Here is a 20,975-nt window from a genome sequence, read left to right on the forward strand (position 1 = left end):
GGTCTTTGCTATTTTCCTTGCTTGCCCATTCAGTCGTGGGAGAGCCATTTCTCAGAAGCCCTGGCTCTTTTCAGCAGAGAATGGTACTTAAAGACTAAGTTCTTGGGGTCCCTGGGGGGCTTTCGGTTAAGTGTCCGACTCGACTTCCGCTCAGGTCGTGATCTCGTGGTCGTGACATTGAGCCCTGAACTGGGCTCCACACTGAGCACAGAGTCTGCCTGTCCCTCTCCTTCTGCTCCTTTCCCTGCTCACTCGCTCTCTAAAATAAATAAATAAAATCTTAAAAAAAAAAACCCTAAAATCCAGGCAAGATACATATGGTTGATGCTTGAGATATTGCAGGGGTTAGGGGCATGGACCCCTGCACTGTCAAAAATCCACGTATAACCTGAGTCCCCCAAAACTGAACTGCTGAGAACCCTGTGATGACTCAAGGCTTTTGCCGATAACACAATTTACACACATTTCGTATGTTATATGTATTTTCTATTGTTTTCCTATAATCAAGTAAGCTAGAGGAAAGAAAACATTATTAAGAAAAATCATACGGGGGGGGTGCCTGGGTGGCTCAGTGGGTTAAGCCGCTGCCTTCGGCTCAGGTCATGATCTCGGGGTCCTGGGATCGAGTCCCGCATCGGGTTCTCTGCTCGGCAGAGATCCAGCTTCCCTCTCTCTCTCTGCCTGCCTCTCCATCTACTTGTGATCTCTCTCTGTCAAATAAATAAATAAAATTTAAAAAAAAAAATCATACAGGGGGCACCTGGGTTGCTCAGTCGTTAAGCCTCTGCCTTCAGCTCAGGTCACGATCCCAGGGTCCTGGGATCGACCTGCATCGGGCTCTCTGCTCAGCGGGAAGCCTGCTTCTCCCTCTCCCACTATCCCTGCTTGTGTTCCCTCTCTCGCTGTGTCTCTCTCTGTAAAATAAGTAAATGAAATCTTAAAAAAAAAGAGAAAATGATAAGAAAAAATACATTTACAGGACTGGACTGTATTTATGGAAAAAATCTGTGTATCAGTGGGCCCCACACAGTTCAAAGCCATGTTGTTCAAGGGTCAACTGTATAGTTTTTAAACACAGAAATTTCGTGATTTTTCAAAAGATCTGTTTGGTTGTTGTGTTTTTTTCTTTTTAACCATAACTCGAGGCCTTTTCATGAAGTCAGTTAATGACCTGAAACCATCAAGTCACTTGGGATTAAGGGTTGGTTTGGATTAGACCAGTTTCTTAACCTTAGCTCTGTTGACATCTGGGTCTGGAAAATTCTTTGTCATGGAGACCATCCTGTGTTCTGTAGGATGTTCAGCGGCCTCCCAGCTCTCTACATACTGGCGGCCGGGAGCCCCCTTCCAGCTGCGACAGCCAAAAATGCCTCCACTCGTGGCCAGATCATCTCCCGTTCGGAACCGCTGGATAGGCTCCGGGATTCTCCGGGAAGCGTCATGGACCAACCAGAGAAAACCTGGGCCCCTGATCGGACACCCATGGCAGCTTCCTTGCCTCTACTTCCCCCGTGGGTCTAGTCGGGATACCGCACGACAGGATAAAGCAACACGGTACAGGAAGCCATCTGACCCACGAGGAGTCATTGGCGCGAAATCGAGGAGCAGACATTCCGTCATGGGCCGCCCCACACTGAAGCCACATGTCGCTTTCTGCTCACTTTGCTCAGCCCATGCAGCATCCAGCAGGACCGTCTCCAGCCCAGAGGATTGCTCAAACTCTCTGAGCTCCCACCAGGCTCCTTTTCATGTTAGCTCTGTTTCAGATCTCGCATTTTACTCTCACCCAGAGAAAGCCCCACTTAATTCACACCAGATGCCGAGGGAGTCGTCGTGAATCAATACAACATCATCCAGAAACCACCAACATGAATCATAAGGACAAACAGGACTTTCTTCCTCTCTGCAAAACAGTGACTAAAATAGTGTTTTTCCCTTTTAGAAGAAAAAAAAATTTTTTACGAGGTCAAGAACAGGCTTAGGACTCCGCTTGCACAACCTGCGTGTCCATGGGTGTGAAAGGGGGGAGTGCGTGTCCCCACTGAGACAGTGCATGAGGCCTGCTGCGGCAGGAGACAAATCTGGACTGGGGGGTCCAGTGACCCCCCCAGGAGCTGTCTTGCAGCTCTGTGTCCATCCGAGACTCTGTGAGGAAGGACGGGTCTCTGGGGAGCCTTCCAGGAAATGAGCGTCCAGACCACTCTCTCAAAAGCCTGCCTCTACTTCCCCAGATACTTCCCCAACGCCTGTGGGCGTTAGAACCCATGTCTGCCCTCCCTGCGGGCCGAGGCCACTGCTCCCCCCACCCACCCCCAGAGACTCTCTCCTGGGACTCTGAGCCTTGAATGGAAGGAGGAAAAAGCCGAGAAGAGGTAGGAGCTGACCCATGGCAGCAGCTGGTTGAGACTGTCAGTTGCTTTCTCTGGGTCCCCAAGGCCTCCCTGCTTTCTGGCCCTTTCAGAGCAGGTTCTTCATCTTTCTCCCTCCTTCATGAGGGCTGTGTCCTTGCCATGAACTGCCCCCCTCCCCCATGGTCAGGGCCAGCGCCTGTCACTCACCACACAGCACCGAGGCCATCTGCAAAAGGCGCCTCACGCCAAGAGCATGTGGGGCCCAAACTGCACTCAATGACATTTACAAGGTGCAAGTTAGGAGGTCGCCCCTCTGTAAGGCAAAGCGGGAGCTGCCGAGGCGGAGACCTTCCTGCGCTTAGCACATCATGCCGGGCCAAGGACCTGGCCCATGGATGTGGCTTGTGGGGGATGCTGACAGCAGACTGAGGCCTTGGGCAGTAAGAGAAAACGAGCCTGCTAGCAGGGAGGACCCTGGTGCCATTCCAGGGCCAGGCACGCTGTGCTGGCCACCCCCCACTCCTGGAATCTGTACTGACTCTGTCTCTGGACCCTCCATTCTCTTATGGGGCCCCTGTTGCTCTCTCCTGCCTGTTGTCTGACAACCCTGTCCTGTGTCACCTAGCTCTCCCCCTCCTAAAACGACTGTCTCCATTATCCATCCTCCACATTGCCTTCACTCCTAGCAGAAGACGAGTTTAGACCATCATACAGGGACTCGCTCATCTTGCCAACATGAAACCTGCACTCCTTCCCCTCCATGCTGCCCCAGCTTGCGCCCCGCAGGGTGTGTAGCTGCACCCCTACATGCCCACTAGATGACCGCCCCACCCCCCATGAGTCATGATGATTGAAGTGTTTCCAGACTTTGCCAAATGTCCCTGGGGGCGTAGAGTCTCCCCAGGTGAGACTCGTTGATCTAGACCAACCACCGGTCATTCTCTCACACTCGGGGCGCATGTCTGATCCACACATTTGACCAACCTTCACCTACCTCTCAAACAGAGCCCTTCGTGAAAGCCCACAGCCACAGCCTCCCCTGGATTTCTGGGCATGCCTCAGGCACCCCTGTGTGTCCCCTGCTCTAGGGACCACCCTTCAGGTCCTGCAGATGACCCCCCTCGGTTGATCTGAGAAAAGAAAAAGCACACCTTGCCTCTCCCCCTGCACTCTACTGTGTAGACATCTGCAGAATTTGACTTCAGAATTCCTGGTTCCTCCCTAGGCCTCTCCAACCTCTTTATAAGCTGGAGGTGGGCAGTCAGTGTAATGACTCAGACCCAGTGCTCTGACATTTCCCTTCCTGGCCCTGCTCGGGAGCCCCAGCAGCCCACGTGGAAATGGGGGAGCGGCTGCCGCACTTGTCAGGGCCTCAGGCAGCCGGGAGGCAGAAGGAGCTGGTATTAGCATCCGTGGGCCCTTTAGAAATGACTTGGTTCCTCTTCCCTGGATTCTTTCTCCCTCCTGTTTCTTCAACTTCCTCCTCCTAACTGGAACCTTTAAACATGTTTAAATCTCTCCCTAAATTAAAAAAAGAAAAAAATCTGCTTTGACCCCAAAGTTCCTTGCAGCTATCCCCCTAATTTTCTCCTCCTCTTGGAAGCCAAACTTGTGAAAAAACTGTGGACATCCACTGTCTCCCTGTCCTCACCTCCCACTCACTCCAGTCTGGCTTCCACCCTCACCAGGCCCTGGAGACAGCTAGAATGGTCATGATCCGGGCAGGGCTGAGCTGTGGCTGGAGAGCAGGAGGCCGGCCTGACCCCAGCGGGGACTCTGGCCGTGGGAGCGGCAGCAGGGGACGGCCACAGTCGGCCTTCCCCAGGATTGTGAGCAGAACTGCAGATGATAGCTTGGCCCTTCTGAGCAATTCCAGGAAGAATAGCTGGCCTTGAGTCCTGGGAATGTGCCAGCACCTCCTTGCCTTCATTCATTCCTTCCTTTGTTTGTTCTCTGTCTACTGAGCACAACTCAGGCCAGCCACTAAGGGAGGCACTTGGCATCCACCATGTGAATGAAACAGATCTAGTCTCCACGCTCATGGGGTTCATGGTCTCCTCAGGGCAGTAGATAATGAAGAGTCAGGAAGATACACAATGACCACCTAGATGTTTTATAGAGGAAAAGTGCAGAGTGGAGAACAGTGGGGTCTGATCTCCCTGGAAAGTCAGAAAGACAGCTTGAGGCTGAGGTCTGACTGTTGAGTAGGAATTAGCTATTCCAAGAGGAATGGGGAGGAAGAAGGTGACAAGGGGACTTGCGGGAAAGGAGTAAGGGCAGTCTTCCCCCTGGGGATGAGGGATTCCAGAAGGGGGAGAGACTGACAGGCTGGGGAAGAGATGGACAGGGCTGGGAGAGAGGGATGAGATGGGCTGGGTAGAAATTGGGTTTTTATCTATGCCTCATGATCTCTGTGCATGCCTTTCTCCTGCTGAGTTCTGAGGATTGTCCTCTGTTCCCTCTGTGGGGTCAGCCTTACGTTTCTTCCGTTCTGTCAGGACCTAGCTCTGACCTACCCTGGATGGGAGTGTCCCACAGAATTCCACTTGGGCTCTGGCCTTCACCCGCACTCTTCTCTCTTGACATGGTCTCCCGGGTGTGAAGACCATCTGACAGATGTGCCGTCCAAAACTCTCTCCTGGTGGCCAGGTGCAGAGCTCCATCGGCCCAGTGATCGTCTTCACATGGGGATCCTGCCACCGTCTCAAACACGGCAGATTGCAGTTTTAAAATCTAAGTCTCATTTTTGTGGAAAGAAATATAGAAATAATGTAAGTCATCCTTTCTTCCCCCCAGCCTGATGAGAAAGCAATCAGCTAAGATGGACAATCTAGAACAGAGTGTGAGCATTCGACCCAGATCTATAGAAATCGGGCACAGATGGTGAGCGGTGAACAGCCTTTCTTTACGCTGATAAGGAAACTGAAATCAGACAAAGAGCTTTGATTAGCTGATTAATCAAGTTGGAGCAAGTTCCCAGGAAAGCTAAATTTAACTATGCCCTGTTCCCAAACTACAGACTTCCTGTTTCATGATTCCTTCCAACTCAGTGTAATTGGAATGTTCCGTCTGGGTGATGGGTATAGGAGGGGATCGTTACACTATTCTTCTGTGTGTGTTTGAAATTTTTCATGAGGTTCTAAAAAAAGAAGTAACATCTCTGTGTGTGTGTTTTATGAAAGCAACTGGTCTGTCTTAGTTGGCGGGTGAGTGCTTATCTGTCACGCGATCCTTAACCTCCTGGTTTGAGAGAATTGTCTGGACTCGTGAACGTTCTTTATTGCAGGACATCATGAGACATGAGATGTGTAACGGTGCACCGAAGTTGCAGATGACATCATCAATGAATTCTTTTTGTTTGTGCTCTTTTTCTTCATTCTTCCAACCATATGTGTATATAAAGAGTGTGTGTGTGTGTGTGTGTGTGTGTGTATGTGTGTACGTACGTACTCGGGAGTTTCTGAGCAAGGAGGAAGTGGTTCAATCTGGTTGTCTCTGAGCAGCTGTTGGCTTTTCGAATAAAGAAGGGTCTCAGCCTCGCTTCTGATTCAGCTGCAGCAGGAGACTTGCTTTCCTTCACCACGTCTAAATATAAATGCCTGTCTTCTCCCTCCCATAAAACTCAGCCCTCTTCCCTGTAACACCGAAGGAAAGACTGGGGGCTTCGCATGGGGTTTAGGTTAGGGCTGCAAGAGGCGTTTCGGTGTTGGGTGTCAAGAAAGGTCCGGAAGAGGACGCAAACCGGACTGGAAGCCTGCTGCGGTTCAGAGAGCTCCACGTGGCCGAGCCCCCAAGGCGAATGCGCGCGCGGGCGTGGGGGCGCACGGACCTCCAGGCTAAGGGATCGCTGGGGGCGTCGGAGGGCTCAACCTGCGGTTTCTGTAGCCGTCCCTGCTGTTCCTTACCACGCTTCTCCCTCTCCCATCTTCCATTCAGCAGAACACAGACCCTCTGGACAAAGATTTGAGTCATTCCAGATTATCAATTGGCACACTGCACCCACTTGGTTTCAGTACGTTCCAAGACCCCCCATTGGATGCTGACACCGCAGATAGTACCAAACCTTATATGCGCGATGTCTGTTCCTACACCTACATGCATACCTGTGATAAAGCTTCGGGGACCAATCAGGCTCCCTAAGAGACGGACAGCAGTGACTCAAGTTCAGAACAGAACAATCATCACAATACTCCGTGACACAAGGTAGGTGAGTGTGGTCTCTCTCTGTTTGAGCATCTTACGGTCTGTCCTCTCCCTTCTTGTGAGGATGCCAGATGATGAAAGGCTCCGTGATGAGAAGACAGGAGGCCGGGGCAGAGACACTGTGACTTAGCATTAGGCTGCCCGGGAGCTTCTGATGAGGACCACGGTTGACCTCGAGTAACTGAGACTGTGGAAAGGAAAACTGAAGTGGGGGGGAGACTACAGTGACTCCGAACGTTCGGAGCACCTGTAGGAACAGGGTCAGGCACCATCATAGAGCCTTTACTCTGGCCTCGCCTTTTCTTTTTTTTAAATTTAAAAAATTTTTTTATTTGACAGATCACAAGTAGGCACAGAGGCAGGAAGATAGAGGAGGAAGCAGGCTCCCTGCTGAGCGGAAAGGCCAATGTGGGGCTCAATCCCAGGACCCTGAGATCATGACCTGAGCCGAAGGCAGAGGCTTAACCCACTGAGCCACCCAGGTGCTCCGCCTTTTTTTTTCTTTTTAACTGAAGTATAATTAACACAGTGGGACATGAGTCTCAAGTACACAACCCAGGGATTCCAAAACTTCATCCCCAGGACTTAACTCATTCTGTCACTGGAAGTCTGTCCCGTCCATCCCCCCCCACCGCCCCCCACAACCATCAATGTTTTCTCTGTATTTATGAGTCTGTTTCTGCCTTTTGTTTGTTTTCTTTTCTTGGATTCCTCTTTAAGTGAAATCGTATGGCACTTATCTTTCTCGTCTGACTTATTTTACTTAGGTTATACCCTCTAGGTTCAACTATGTTATTGCAAATGGCACAATCTCATCCTTTTTTAGAAATGACTGAGTAATATTCTTCCCTGTGTGTGTGTGTGTGTGTGTGTGGTATACCACATCGTCTTTATCCATTCATCTATCTGTGGACACTTGGGCTGCTTCCGTATCTTGGCTATTGTAAATAATGCTGCCGTAAACATAAGGGTGCATGCATCTCTTTGAATTAGTGTTTTCATTTTCCTTGGTAAACACCCCAGTAGTGGAATTCATGAATTGTGTGGTAATTCTATTTGTAACTTTTTGAGGAATTTCCATACTGGTTTCTACGATGGCTGACCAGTTTGCATTCCCACGAATGGTGCATGAAGGTTCTTTTTTCTCCACATCCTCACTAACACTTACTTTCTTATAAGTGTTTCTTACTTTAGTCGTTCTGACAGGTGTGAGGTGATCTCTCATTGTGGTTATGATTTGCATTTCCCTGATGATGAGTGATGTTGCTTATCTTTTCCTGTGTCTTTTGGGCATCTGGGTGACTTCTTTGGAAAAGAGAACTTGTCTATTCAGGTCCTCTGCCCATTTTTAATCAGATTATTTGGGGCTTTTTTTTTTTTTTAAGATTTTATTTATTTATTTGACAGACAGAGTTCACAAGAAGGGAGAGAGGCAGGCAGAGGGGTGGGAAACAGGCTCCCTGCTGAGCAGAGAGCCCAATGCGGGGCTCAATCCCAGGACTCCGGGACCATGACCTGAGCCGAAGGCAGAGGCTTTAACCCACCGAGCCACCCAGGCGCCCCTATTTGGGGCTTTTTTAGTGTTGAGTTGTGTAAGTTTGGTGTTTTTTTAAGGATTTATTTTAGATAAAGAGAGAAAAAAAGAAAAAAGGGCAGGGGGAGAGGGAAAGAGAGTCTTAAGCAGACACCCACACACAGCAGGGAGCCTGATGCAGGGCTCCATCTCACAACCCGAGATCACAACCTGAGCTGAAACCAAGAGTTGGTGCCGCCCAGGCACCCCAAGTTGTAGAACTTTTTATATATTTTGAATATTAACCTCTTATCGGGTGTATTGTCTGCAAATATCTTCTCCCATTTGGTAGACTGCCTTTTCATTTTGTTGATGATCTCCTTCGCTGTGCATAAGCTTACTAGGTTGGTGTAGTTCTAACGGTTTATTTTTTTCTTTTGTTTTTCTTGCCTGAGGAGACATATCTAGAGATGTGTTGCGATGGGTGATGTCAAAGAAATTACTGCCTGTTTTCTTCCAGGAGTTTTATGATTTTAGGTCTCGCATTAGGTCTTTATTCCATCTTGAGTTTTGTGTGTGTGTGTGGTGAAAGAAAGTGGTCCAGTGGCATTCTTCTGCGTGGCTCTGTCCCGTCTTCCCGACACCATCTGTTGAGCCTGTCTTTTCCCCTTGGGTATTCTTGCCTCTGTTGTTGTAGGTTAATCGACCGTGTAATCTGGGTTTATTTCCGGGCTCTCCATTCTGTTCCATTGATCTGAGTGTCTATTTTTGCCTACCCTGGTCTCACTTTTACTTTCTCTCTCTTTTTTGCGAAGGCTTTATAGGGTTTACCAATTTCATTTATCTTTTCCAGATCCAACTTTTGGTTTTCTCTATTTTTGTTAGTTTTCTACTTCACAGATTTCTACTTGTCTTTATTGTCTCCTTTCTTCCTGCTACTTTTGATTTAATTTTTCTTGATTCCTAAGGTAGACCACTAGATCATTGATTCAAAATTTCTCTTCTGTAATATAAGCCTTTAACACTGTAAAGTTTCCTCTAAGCACAGCTTTATCTGCACCCCACATATTTTGATATGTTGTATTTTCATTCTCTTTAGTTTAAGGTATTTTTATTTGCTTATTGAAGATTTTATTTGTTTGTTTGTTTTAGAGGCTGGGAGAGGCAGAAGGAAAGGGAGTGAGAGAATCCCAAGCAGACTCCCCACTGAACAAGGAGCTTGACTCGGGGCTCGATCGTAGGACCCTGAGATCATGACCTGAGCTGAAACCAAAAATCAGATGCTCAACTGACTGAGCCACCCAGGCACCCCTAACATATTTTTAAATTTTCCTTATGGATGTTTTCTTTGACTCATGAGTTTTTTAGTACTGTGTTGCTTAATTTCTAAATACTGGAGGCTCCTGTAGGTTTCTTTTTGTTATTATTTCTCTTTAAAAGAAAACCACAGACCCAGAATTATATCACCTAGTCAGTAACTAAGTCAGTAAACCAAGACTTAACACCTAATCTAATTACAGTTTCAGCCCCCCAGAAATGTAACCTTTTACCAGTGGATATGGGGATTTCCTGATCAGCATTAGGAAATACACTGATATATACTGATAGGCTCCTTCCCTTCCCCTTAAGAGGGTAACCTTGCCTAAGAATGGATTCTTTGCTTTAATTGCCTCTTTTCCACTCCTGCTCTACCTTTAAAAACCCTCCCTTTTCTGTAGCCCTTTGGAGATCTGCTCTACTTGCCAGTTGGGATGCTGCCTGATTCATGAATCCTTTAACAACACCCCTTTGATCTGCAGATTTACTTCATTAAATTTTTTTTAACATTTATAATTCCATTGTAACCAGAGAACATACTCTAAGATGTCAATCCTTCACTATTTATTTATTTATTTATTTCATGGTCTAGCATGTGGCTTATCTTGGGGAATGTTCATGTGTTCTTTTTTTTTTTTTTTTTTAAAGATTTTTATTTATTTATTTGACAGACAAAGATCACAAGTAGGCAGAGAGGCAGGCAGAGAGAGAGGAGGAAGCAGGCTCCCCATGAGCAGGGAGCCCGATGCAGAGCCCGATCCCAGGACCCTGGGACCACGACCCAAGCCGAAGGCAGAGGCTTTACTCCACTGAGCCACCCAGGTGCCCCTGTTCATGTGTTCTTAAACAAAAAGTGTACTCTGCAGCTACTGGGCACAGTGTTCTGGACACAGACGTGGACAGAAATGATGAGTGAGAAAATTACAGTTGTAGCCAGTGTGTAGCCAACAGTTCTAGAGACACTGGGTTTTCAAAACTTGTTTGGCAAATACCTTTGTCTTGGTGTTGCAGATCTTCAACTGAGTAGGAAATCAAAACACAAACCCAGGAACATTCCTTTAAAAAAAAAATTTTTTTTTGTTTACTTATTTATTTGAGCAAGAGAGACAGAAATAGCAACAGAGAGCGCGAGCGGGGAGGAGAGAGAGAAGCAGGCTCCCGGCTCCATCCCAGGACCCTGGGATCATGACCTGAGCTGAAGGCAGACGCTCAACGGACTGAGCCACCCAGGCGCCCCGCCCCCGCCTAGGAGCATTTCGCAGGAGTCAGGAAGAGCAGAGTCCCTACGAGAGCCCCCCATGGCCGCTCCTCTTGAAGCACAAAGGACCCTGGTGAGCATTTCACTGACAGCTCTTGCCTGCTGGTCAGCAGCAAAGGGCAGGCATTATCACTTTGCCCCCCCCCCGCCCCCGCTCCCTGCCTACACTGAAGCCGAATTCTCTTTGCAGTCAGATTCAAGGCCAAGGACTTTCTACCATGTCTCAGTATGGTTTTTTCCCCGGTGGACTTTGATGTATATCCCAACATAAGACTATTCACAACTACATGGTTTATAGCGATGTTGGTTTCCTAGGTTGGGTTCCCAAAAGCAAATATTGAGACAGGAGTCATGTGCAAATGATTTATTAAGGAAATACTCCAGGGAGAAACAAGGGAAGGAGTGGGGGAAAAACATATAGGAAAGGTAAGACGCCAGCAAGAGTGTGGTGTTGGCCAAGCACCAAGAGATACAGAGGGGAGCTCTGAAGGGCAAACCTTGCCTCGGAGTGGGTCCCTCCTCAGACCCCCGCACTGGTCAGTAGCCCCGGGCTCAGAGGAGAGACACATTAACTCCCGGGCACTTCTGGCAAGCTTAGTGTGCAAGGCAGCCCCTATAGCCCAAGGGAGATCCTCAAACAGTCGCAGGGAGGAGCTGGAGGGTCACAGAACAGAAAGGGTGAAAAGGACTGTGATATTGGGATTTATAATAAGAGATATATATCTGGTCTTTGTCCCTGTTCCTGGCACAGAGCTCCTAAAATCGTTGGAATTGTCTAAATGTTGAGAGTCATAAAGGTGTCTTTTCAAGTTGTGTGAATGAGGTGACCTAGGAAACCCTTAGGTCTTCCTAAGGGGAAGGTCTTGCCAGGGGAGCCAATTTTGCAATCAGAGGGTTGGAACTTTCAGTCCTACCCCCTGACCTCCATGGAGTGGAGAGGGGCTGGAGGTTTGTCATTTGCCAGTGGCTAGTGATATTATCAATTGTGCCTACCGAATGAATCCTTCATAAAAAACCAGAAGGATGGGGTTTGGAGAGCTTGTGGGTTGGTGAACAAGTATAGATTTGGAGAGACAGATGGTTGGAGAAGGCATGGCAGCTCTGTACCCCTTTCCCCATCCCTTGCTCTGTGCAACTCTTCCTTCGGGCTGTTACTAAGTTACATCCTTTTATAATAAATTGGTAATCTAGTGAGTTCAGTGTTTCTTTTTCTGTGAGCTGCTCTAGCAAATTAATTGAGCCCAAGGAGGGAGCCATGGGAACCTCCAATCTCTAATGTTTGGTCAGAAGCCCAGGTGACAACCTAGACTTATGGTTGGCATATGAAGAGGGGAACAATCTTGTAGAACTTTGCCTTAACCTGTGGATCTAATGTTATCTCCAGGTAGATAGTGTCAGAATTGAGTGGAATTAGATAGATGGTGATTCAGAGAATGACTTGGTGTGGGAAAAAACAAGACCTGTTGGAATTGGAATCAGAATTGGAGGGACTAAAAGGGATACAGGTGAAGCACCATTTGCTATGGTAGGACACTTACGAATAGAAGAGGTTGACATACATTTTTTTTTTAAAGATTTTTTATTTATTTGTCAGAGAGGAGAGCGAGCGAGCACAGGCAGACAGAATGGCAGGCAGAGGCAGAGGGAGAAGCAGGCTCCCCGCCAAACAAGGAGCCCGATGTGGGACTCGATCCCAGGACGCTGGGATCATGACCTGAGCCGAAGGCAGCTGCTTAACCAACTGAGCCACCCAGGCGTCCCAGACATACATTTTTTTTTAATGCTCTGCATTAGTTTAGTAAGATAGCATTTAGTATATGTTGGTTTTTACGTGGGTGCCCCTAAGAGTATAGAAGAAAGTTTCATGAGTCAACCCATTAATATTTCCAGATGAGAAAGTCTTGTCTCTTTGATAGCTATGCATCTTGTGCTTGCAAGAACTAAGGGCCCCCTAAGAGTATAGAAGAAAGTTTCATGAGTCAACCCATTAATATTTCCAGATGAGAAAGTCTTGTCTCTGATAGCTATGCATCTTGTGCTTGCAAGAACTAAGGGCAAGATCTAGGCTGTTCGATTCAGGTATCTGCACATACCTTGGACAGTTTTGTTTTCAAATTCCTATTTTTGCCACTTTACGGCCTTGCTGAATGTCTACAGTGAATTTCTTGCTGTCTCTGAGAGGCTTCACAGACTTCCTTCTCAGTATCGTCTATAAAGTGTGTGTCCCATTTTATTAAAGGACAGGGGTACTTCAGATCTAACTGTGAAACCTTTCCGCAGCTCTTTGATGACAATAGCATCTTACATTTTGCATATGATATTTCTGTATCTCCTATGAACATACATTTCTGTTTCTGTGATCAGTAGTTCTTCATCTGGATGAAATTGAACAGAATAATCCATTGTATGCTTTAAAAACGGCAGGCACGGGGGCGCCTGGGTGGCTCAGTGGGTTAAGACGCTGCCTTCGGCTCAGGTCATGATCTCAGGGTCCTGGGATCGAGGCCCGCATCGGGCTCTCTGCTCAGCGGGGAGCCTGCTTCCCTCTCTCTCTCTCTCTCTCTGCCTGCCTCTCTGTCTACTTGTGATCTCTCTCTGTCAAATAAATAAATAAAATCTTAAAAAAAAAAAAAAAAACAACGGCAGGCACGGGGCCGTGGATGGCTCACTTGGTTAAGCGCCTACCCTCTGCTCAGGTCATGATCACAGTCAGGCTCCCTGCTCAGTGGAGAGTCTGTTTCTCTCTTTCCCTTTCCCTCTGCCCCTCTCCTCCCCTTCCCTCCCCTGCACTTCTGTTCTGTCTCTCTCTCTCTGGCTCTCAGATAAATAGATAAACAAACAAGTAAAGAAATAAACAAAATAAAAATTGCAGGCACAAGAGTACTGTGACCCACAATGGGACATGTAAGAACACATCAGTAGCTCTCATCAGACTTCTTTACCATACTTGCTTTATTCACGTGAGCCATTCCTGGATCATGTGAGCAAAGTGAAGGAGAAGATTCTTGGTCGCCATCAAGTGGCCATCTGGGGTATTACCTCAGGTCACCTGGGTGAAGAGTCCAGCCTCTCAGATGTCATCCCCCCCCCCGCCCCCCGAATGTGGGGGCTGGTTTGGGAGCAGAGCAACTTACAAGATGTCAGAGGAACCTGGTTGTTAGGTGAGGAAAACAAAGCAATGGCCTGAGAGGAGAGAAACGGTTGCAGCAGCCAAAGCATTTTCAGCCAGAGCAACTCGCAAGGCTTCTTTGGAAGACAGTGTGTAAGGCGTAAAAAGTCCTTAGTCTAAAGACATTTGGAGATTTATTTCTCTTCATTGATTTCCTGGTTGGCCATAAATACGAACAGCCCCAAAGTCACCTGGAGTCAATAAAAACCTTGATAGATTTATTAGAAGGTACGTGTGTTGAAAGTAGTCAGCCCATCACCTGTGTAGATAGGAGACATCAAAGGGGAACATGAACTGAAACCAGTGAACAGATCCATCTATGTACAAGACAGTAAAATGTCTCTGAGGCCATTATAGTTCAGTCAGGTGGACAGTAACAACATCCATTGAAAACCCGATATTTTAGTCAGGATCCCAACAGGAAAGAGATGGCACTTTGAAAAGGGCACATTTCAGAGAGGTTAATGGAGAGATTACAGAAGTAGGGGCCGGGTTCAGAAACCAACAAGGGATGTAACTAGTAACAGAGAGAAGCTAACCTCATACTTGAGAGGGTGAAGAGAGGCATGGTTATGGGATCGGCTCTCTAGTCCCACCCTTTGATCTACTACTGAGGCATGCCATTGGCCAAGCCCAGCTTCCTGATCCAGAGAGGAATGGACAGTGGATCTGGAGTGCCAAACAGACAAAAATGTAATATACTCAACTTCAATTTGGCTTTAAAAATTAAGAGCATTTTACTTATTTAACAAGATTCCCTGAAGTGGGGAAGCTCCGTGGTTGGTATAATTGGGGATGTCATGGAGGACCCAGTCTCCATCCTTCTCCTCTGCCCTCCTCAGGCTAGATTCCTCCCCATCACAAGAAGGTTGCTGTAGCTCCAGCCACTTGACTCAGACCTGACAATGATCAGCAGAAGAAAATGACTCTCCCCAGGGGTCTGTTTCTGGGAATGAGGAAACCTTTCTCAGAAGTCTCCCCAGGAGATGTGTCCACATGTGTCACTGGAAGAACTTGATCCATACTGGAACAATCCCACCTAAGGAAAGGGGACTCAGCTAATCAAGATTTTCCCTGAGCTGGGGACAGTGTCATTTTCTAGGAGAGGAGGGATGTGCATAGACGTTTGCATGAAATCAAGATTCCATGAAGCAAAAAAGAGGGCAAAAAGCTTGTGTGAGGGCAAACAGAGGGGATGCAAAAACTGTGAGGTTTTTGAGGTTTGTGAGGTTTCTAGTATGTTGCAGTTGGAAATAGAGTGCAGGGTCTATTGGGGCCCAATGGATGAAGATAATACGACCACCCAGGATAGGTAAAATTAACATGAACGCACTTGGACAGTAGGTAGGAACTGTAGTTTGGTTTTTAGAAGGAGTACTGTACCTGCAGGGGAGAAGCTCCCTCCCCTTTCAGGGGGCAACCAAGTCAAAAATAGAAGAAAGCTCCAACCAGGTAGATGTCCTAATCACAGAACACAGGCTGGAGGCACACCTGGGGCTACCAACTGTGTGGAGAATTCTAATAGGCAAAAAGGAGTTGTCTCCATGAGTCTTTGTACAACAAAGGTGCTTCCCTCCCCCCCACAAATGGCAGAGAAGAGTGAAGTGCTTACTAGAATTGAGAAAATTAATGCTGAGGCTGACAGGACTTGTTTAAGGGAAAAGAAAGCCTTTTAGATTTCTAAACCTAGGTAATCATTTAATGTTTTAGCTTGAATTACAAGCAGTAGAGGTTTTATGTTTGAAGCACAATTTAATATTTACCGTCATCAAAGGCCAGACATGTCTAAGAAGGTATGCATTTGTGGTGGGCCCAAGTCCCTTGAGGAGGGCTACTTCCTTAGAAGAAAATGAGTGTCTCTCTCTTCCTGATTTGTCATCTCCAAGTAATGGGCTTGGGATTGGCGTAACTATAATTTATGTTAGAGGCTTTGTGGCCCCTGAGAACACAAGAAGAAAGAAATTGAGAAATCTCATTTGAGGCCTTTTAGTGAGGAGGAGGCAGACAGAAGGTTCTTCACATATTGGATGAGAACAGTTTCCAGGAAATGTTATGTTATTTAAATCACTTTTGAGGGGCGCCTGGGTGACTCAGTCAGTTAAATGTCTGCCTTCAGCTCAGGTCATGATCCCAGGGTCCTGGGATCGAGCCCCACATCAGGCTCTCTCCTCAGCAGGGAGCCTGCTTCTCCCTCTCTCTCTGCTTGCTTCTCTGCCTACTTCTGCCTACTTGTGATTTCTCTGTCAAATAAATAAATAAATCTTTTAAAAAAATCACTTTTGAGACATAGTACAGGAGTTCTGGGCTGTAACTGTGGATTAAACATGCAAGTCTACATTCATTTCTTTTCAGACCCTTACTAAAACAATAGTAAACTGATTTTAAAAATAACAACAACAACAACCTACAATATATCTACAAGGGTGGGGACAACATAGGAGAGACAACAGTGATACAATTTTGGAGGCTACGTAACAGAAGAGGAAAGGTCATTGTCTTAGCAGATCTCAGACGGGACCATTCCTGAGCCTGTAGTGGGATAAGGCAAAAACCAATTAAGTTTATACTACAGAATCCTAAAAAGGAACAGCTATCAAAAGAACCAGGTATCTCTAGAATTAGGAGTGAACAAAAGTCTAAAATAATGACGGTTAGGTCCAAGCAGCTTGAGAACAGTTTCATCCCTAGGTCCCTTATCTACTGCATACCTTTGGGCTTGGTTTCCCATCAACACACTCATGATGAACATCTTTTTTTTTTTTGATGAACATCTTTTCATTTAATTCTTTGAACATATTTTCTTTTACTTTTTGTACATATTTATAATATTTTCTTCAAAGTCTTTGCAAAACCCTACATCTAGACCATCTTGAGGTCAATGTCTATTGACTGTTTGTTGTTGTTGTTGTTGTTAGTTAGGGTCACGTTTTCCTGTTTTACCACGTATATAGGAATTTTAGATGGCTTCACGGACACTGTGATGTACTGTAGATGCTTTAGGCTCCATTATCTGCTGGGCCTCTTGTATCTGTTCTGTTCTCAAGTCTGTAGCACATTTTCTTGGAGAAGCCTCAGGCACTCTTCCCCAACACATGTGCACCCCAGCTCTCAGGCAGTGACACAGGGGACCTGCCACATAGATTTCTGCCTCCCACACGTGGAGCAACATCCTTCCAGGGCCATGACCTATAGATTGTGTTTGCTTTGGCAACCCTGCACTCTGATCTCTGCCTCCACAACACAGCAGGGCATCCCTACTCTGCTACGACTCCAGCATGCCATGCTGTGGTTGGAAAACTGTTCCCCAGCAGAGAATCAAAATAATTTGGGGTCTATCTCCTGAGCTCCCCTTCTCTCAGAGATCACAGTCAGACATTGCCATTGTCCAATGTCTGAGAGCAGTGGCTCGCATCTTTTGTCCAGTTATACTGTTGTTCATGGCAGGGAAGTTAATCTGGTACCAGCATTATACCATCACTGGAACCCTCAAATGCCAGAGTTTTATTTCTTTTTCTTTTTTTTTATTTTTTATTTTTTTTTTTTAAAGATTTTATTTATTTATTTGACAGACAGAGATCACAAGTAGGCAGAGAGGCAGGCAGAGAGAGAGAGAGGAGGAAGCAGGCTCCCTGCAGAGCAGAGAGCCCGATGTGGGGCTTGATCCCAGGACCCTGGGATCATGACCTGAGCCGAAGGCAGAGGCTTTAACCCACTGAGCCACCCAGGCGCCCCATCTTTTTCTTTTTTTTTAAAGATTATATTTATGGGGCGCCTGGGTGGCTCAGTGGGTTAAAGCCTCTGCCTTCGGCTCGGGTCGTGATCTCAGGGTCCTGGGATCGAGCCCCGCATAGAGCTCTCTGCTCAGCATGAAGCCTGCTTCCTCCTCTCTCTCTGCCTGCCTCTCTGGCTACTTGTGATTTCTGTCAAATAAATAAATAAAATCCTAAAAAAAATAAAGATTATATTTATTTGGGATGCCTGAGGGGCTCGGTCGGTTAAGTGCCTGCTTTTGGCTCAGGTCATGATCCCAGGGTCCTGGGATAGAGTCCCACAGTGGGCTCCTTGCTCAGCAGGGAGCCTGCTTCTGCCTCTGCCTCCGTTCTCCCTGCTTGTGTTTGCGCTCTTGTTCTTTCTCTCTGGAAAATAAATAAATAAAATCTTTTTTCAAAAAAGAGAGAGATTAGGGGCGCCTGGGTGGCTCAGTGGGTTGAGTCTCTGCCTTCAGCTCGGGTCATGATCTCAGGGTCCTGGGATCGAGCCCCACTTTGGGCTCTCTGCTCAGCGGGGAGCCTGCTTCCCCCTCTCTCTGCCTGCCTCTCTGCCTACTTGTGATCTCTGTCAAATAAATGAATAAAATCTTATAAAAAAGAGAGAGATTATATTTATTTATCTAAGAGAGCACAAGTTGGGGGGTAGCCTGAGGGAGAAGGAGATTCCCTGCTGAGCAGGGAGCCTGACTCAGGGCTCGATCTCAGGACCCTGAGATCATTACTTGAGCTGAAGGCGGGTGTTTAACTGACTGAGCCACTCAGGTGCCCCTAGATTTTTATTTTCTTGTAGTATCCTCCCTCCTCCCCTTCTTCATCAATTTAAGACAGTTCTGTGCTTATTGGCTCAGATGAGAGATGAAGTAGTAATGAAAGCTACAGCTGTCCCCCATTACCTGTGCTTTCATTGTCCATCGTCACCGTGGTTCAGAAGCAGATGATTCTTCCTTCCGACATAGCGTCAGAAGATCGGTAGTAGCCTAATGCTACGCCACGGTCCTACGTCATTCACCTCACTTCATCTGTCACATGGGCATTCTGTCATCTCCCCTCCTCATAAGAAGGGTGAGGACAGAGGAGCGCCTGGTGGTGGCGGTGGTTTTGACTCAGGTCGTGATCTCAGGGTTGTGGGACTGAGCCCAGCATCAGGCTCTACACTCAGCATGGAGTCTGCTTAAGATCCTGTCTCACTCTCCCCCACTCCTCCTTCCTGCACACACTCTCATTCTCAAATAAATAAATCTTCAAAGGGTAAAAAAGGGTGAATACAGAACAATAAGGTAATTTGAGAGGCAGGCCAAATTCATATAACTTTCCTTACAGTATAGTGTTAGAATTGTTCTATTATTCACTATCTTTATTAATCTCTTAATTTGTACATTTGATATGTATAAACTTTATATGATAAACTTTATCATAGGTATGTATGTATAGGGAAAAAACAGCATATGGGTTCAGTACAATCTGCGGTTTCAGGCATCCACTTGGGGGGCGTGGTCTTGGAAGGACCCCCGAAGATAAATGGGGACTACTATAGTCTGAAAACAATAGTTTCCAGAGGCCTACGCCTATTAAGAAGACAGGGTTCTCTACGAAGACCAGATAAAAGCCCCTTAAAAAGGGGAAAGATAAACGAGGAAGTGGTTTGTGAGAACAGTGATGAGGTGGGTTCAGGAAAGAAAGGCCTGGGGCCCTGCTTCCTGGCCAGCGCCCCAGGGAATGTGACTGCAGAAAGGGCACTGCTGTCTAGATGTCTGGGCCAGCCATGCCCAGGCAGCCTCTCTAAGATCCCCATGTCCTTGCTTGGTGCTGTGGCAGCAGAGAGACTCCCGTGGCCCCCAGACTGGGAATGGAAGTTGAGGAGAGACCCCACTGCTGGGAAGAAGACACAGGCCCGGGGACGGGATACTACTTTGTGACTACAGAGAAAGATGACCAGGACTGCCCACCCTTGACACACTGGCACAACGTGAGCCTCTAGAACTTCGACAGCAGAAAGGAAATAAGACCCCAAATTCCGGAGATTAATGTGCCATCACTCTAGCTGATTGGGTTCTACAACATAAAATTACCTAAAAATAAAGAAAATGGTATTTATTGCACACCTGAGTTGTTGGTAAACTGAGGTTCCTGCCATAGTAGGAAAAGCCACCATTTGTAAGGGCTTTATGGAGAGCTTCACACCCATTATCTCATTTAAAACCTCATTTTATGCGATGCGAGTTCCCTGCCTCATCCTCCCCTGAGGACTCTTCTGACAAGGCGGACGTACCGCCCAAGAAAAACTTCATAAAAACAGATGTTTACTCTGTTGAGCTATCCAGCGATAACTGCAAAGTTCTTCTAGAATATTCAGTGTTATCCACAAGGAACCAGGCATTATGCTAAGGGCTTATGGCACTTCATCCTCATCCTAAAACTGTGAGACATGTACTACCACCTCCATTTTTCAAATATGAAAACAACTTCAGAGTTGTCAAATGATGTGGCTTTTAGATTCAAACCTGCTTGAAGCTTTACTTTATAATCAGTGTGCAAAACTAGATCCAGGCGTCTAATAGGAACACCTACAATAGGATTTATGAAGTGAGTTTATTTATAGTTTAAATACACAAATTCCCTTTTATTTTAGGCAACAACCATTCTAAGATTAAAGGAATAATCTTCTTGGCTAAATATTATATTCTGGGAAGCCGTTAAACAAGACCTTTGCAGTTGACATTGTTCTTTCTGTTCTTTTATCTTTCTGAACTTTAGTTTGGATATTTTCCATTGGCCTGTCTTCAAGTTTACTATGCTCTTGTCTCTGTTGTGTCCACTCTGCTGCTCAGCCCATCTGAATTCGTTATTTCATCCCATTCTTTATTCCATTCTAGAATGTTCATTTGGTTTTCACATATTCCAATTCCCTTTCGAAATTCCCTACTTTGTCAGCATTTTGTCCACTGCTCCCACTATTTATTTTTTTAAGATTTTATTTATTCATTTTAGAGAAAGAGAAAGAGAGAGTGGTAGGAGGAAGGGGCAGAGAGAGAAAGAGGGTTTCTCAAGCAGGCTCCCCTCTGAGGCTCCCCACAACTCGGGGCTCAATCCCATGACCATGAGATCATGACCTGAGCTGAAATCAAGAGTTAGATGCTCAACAGACTGAACCACCGAGGCACCCCTTCTTTAACATATTTAGTTATTTTAAAGATTTTTTTAAAAGATTTTATTTATTTATTTGACAGACAGAGATCACAAGTAGGCAGAGAGGCAGGCAGAGAGAGAGAGGTGGAGGCAGGCTCCTTGCGGAGCAGAGAGCCCGATGCGGGGCTCGATCTCAGGACACTGGGATCATGACCTCAGCCGAAGGCAGAGGCTTAACCCACTGAGCCACCCAGGAGCCCCTTAAATA

General features: G+C 46.6%; 1 long non-coding RNA gene across 1 annotated transcript; it reads right to left on the minus strand.

Moving 5' to 3' along the window:
* Positions 1-10,219: 10,219 nt before the first annotated feature.
* LOC125103775 (uncharacterized) lies at positions 10,220-20,416 on the minus strand. Its single transcript, XR_007128492.1, has 4 exons — positions 19,684-20,416; positions 13,682-14,002; positions 11,140-11,296; positions 10,220-10,440 (listed from the first exon to the last, which is right to left on the minus strand). It is a non-coding gene; the product is annotated as an uncharacterized LOC125103775 (long non-coding RNA).
* Positions 20,417-20,975: the final 559 nt, after the last annotated feature.

This window comes from Lutra lutra, chromosome 7, assembly GCF_902655055.1.
Source record: "Lutra lutra chromosome 7, mLutLut1.2, whole genome shotgun sequence".
NCBI classification, from domain to species: domain Eukaryota; kingdom Metazoa; phylum Chordata; class Mammalia; order Carnivora; family Mustelidae; genus Lutra; species Lutra lutra.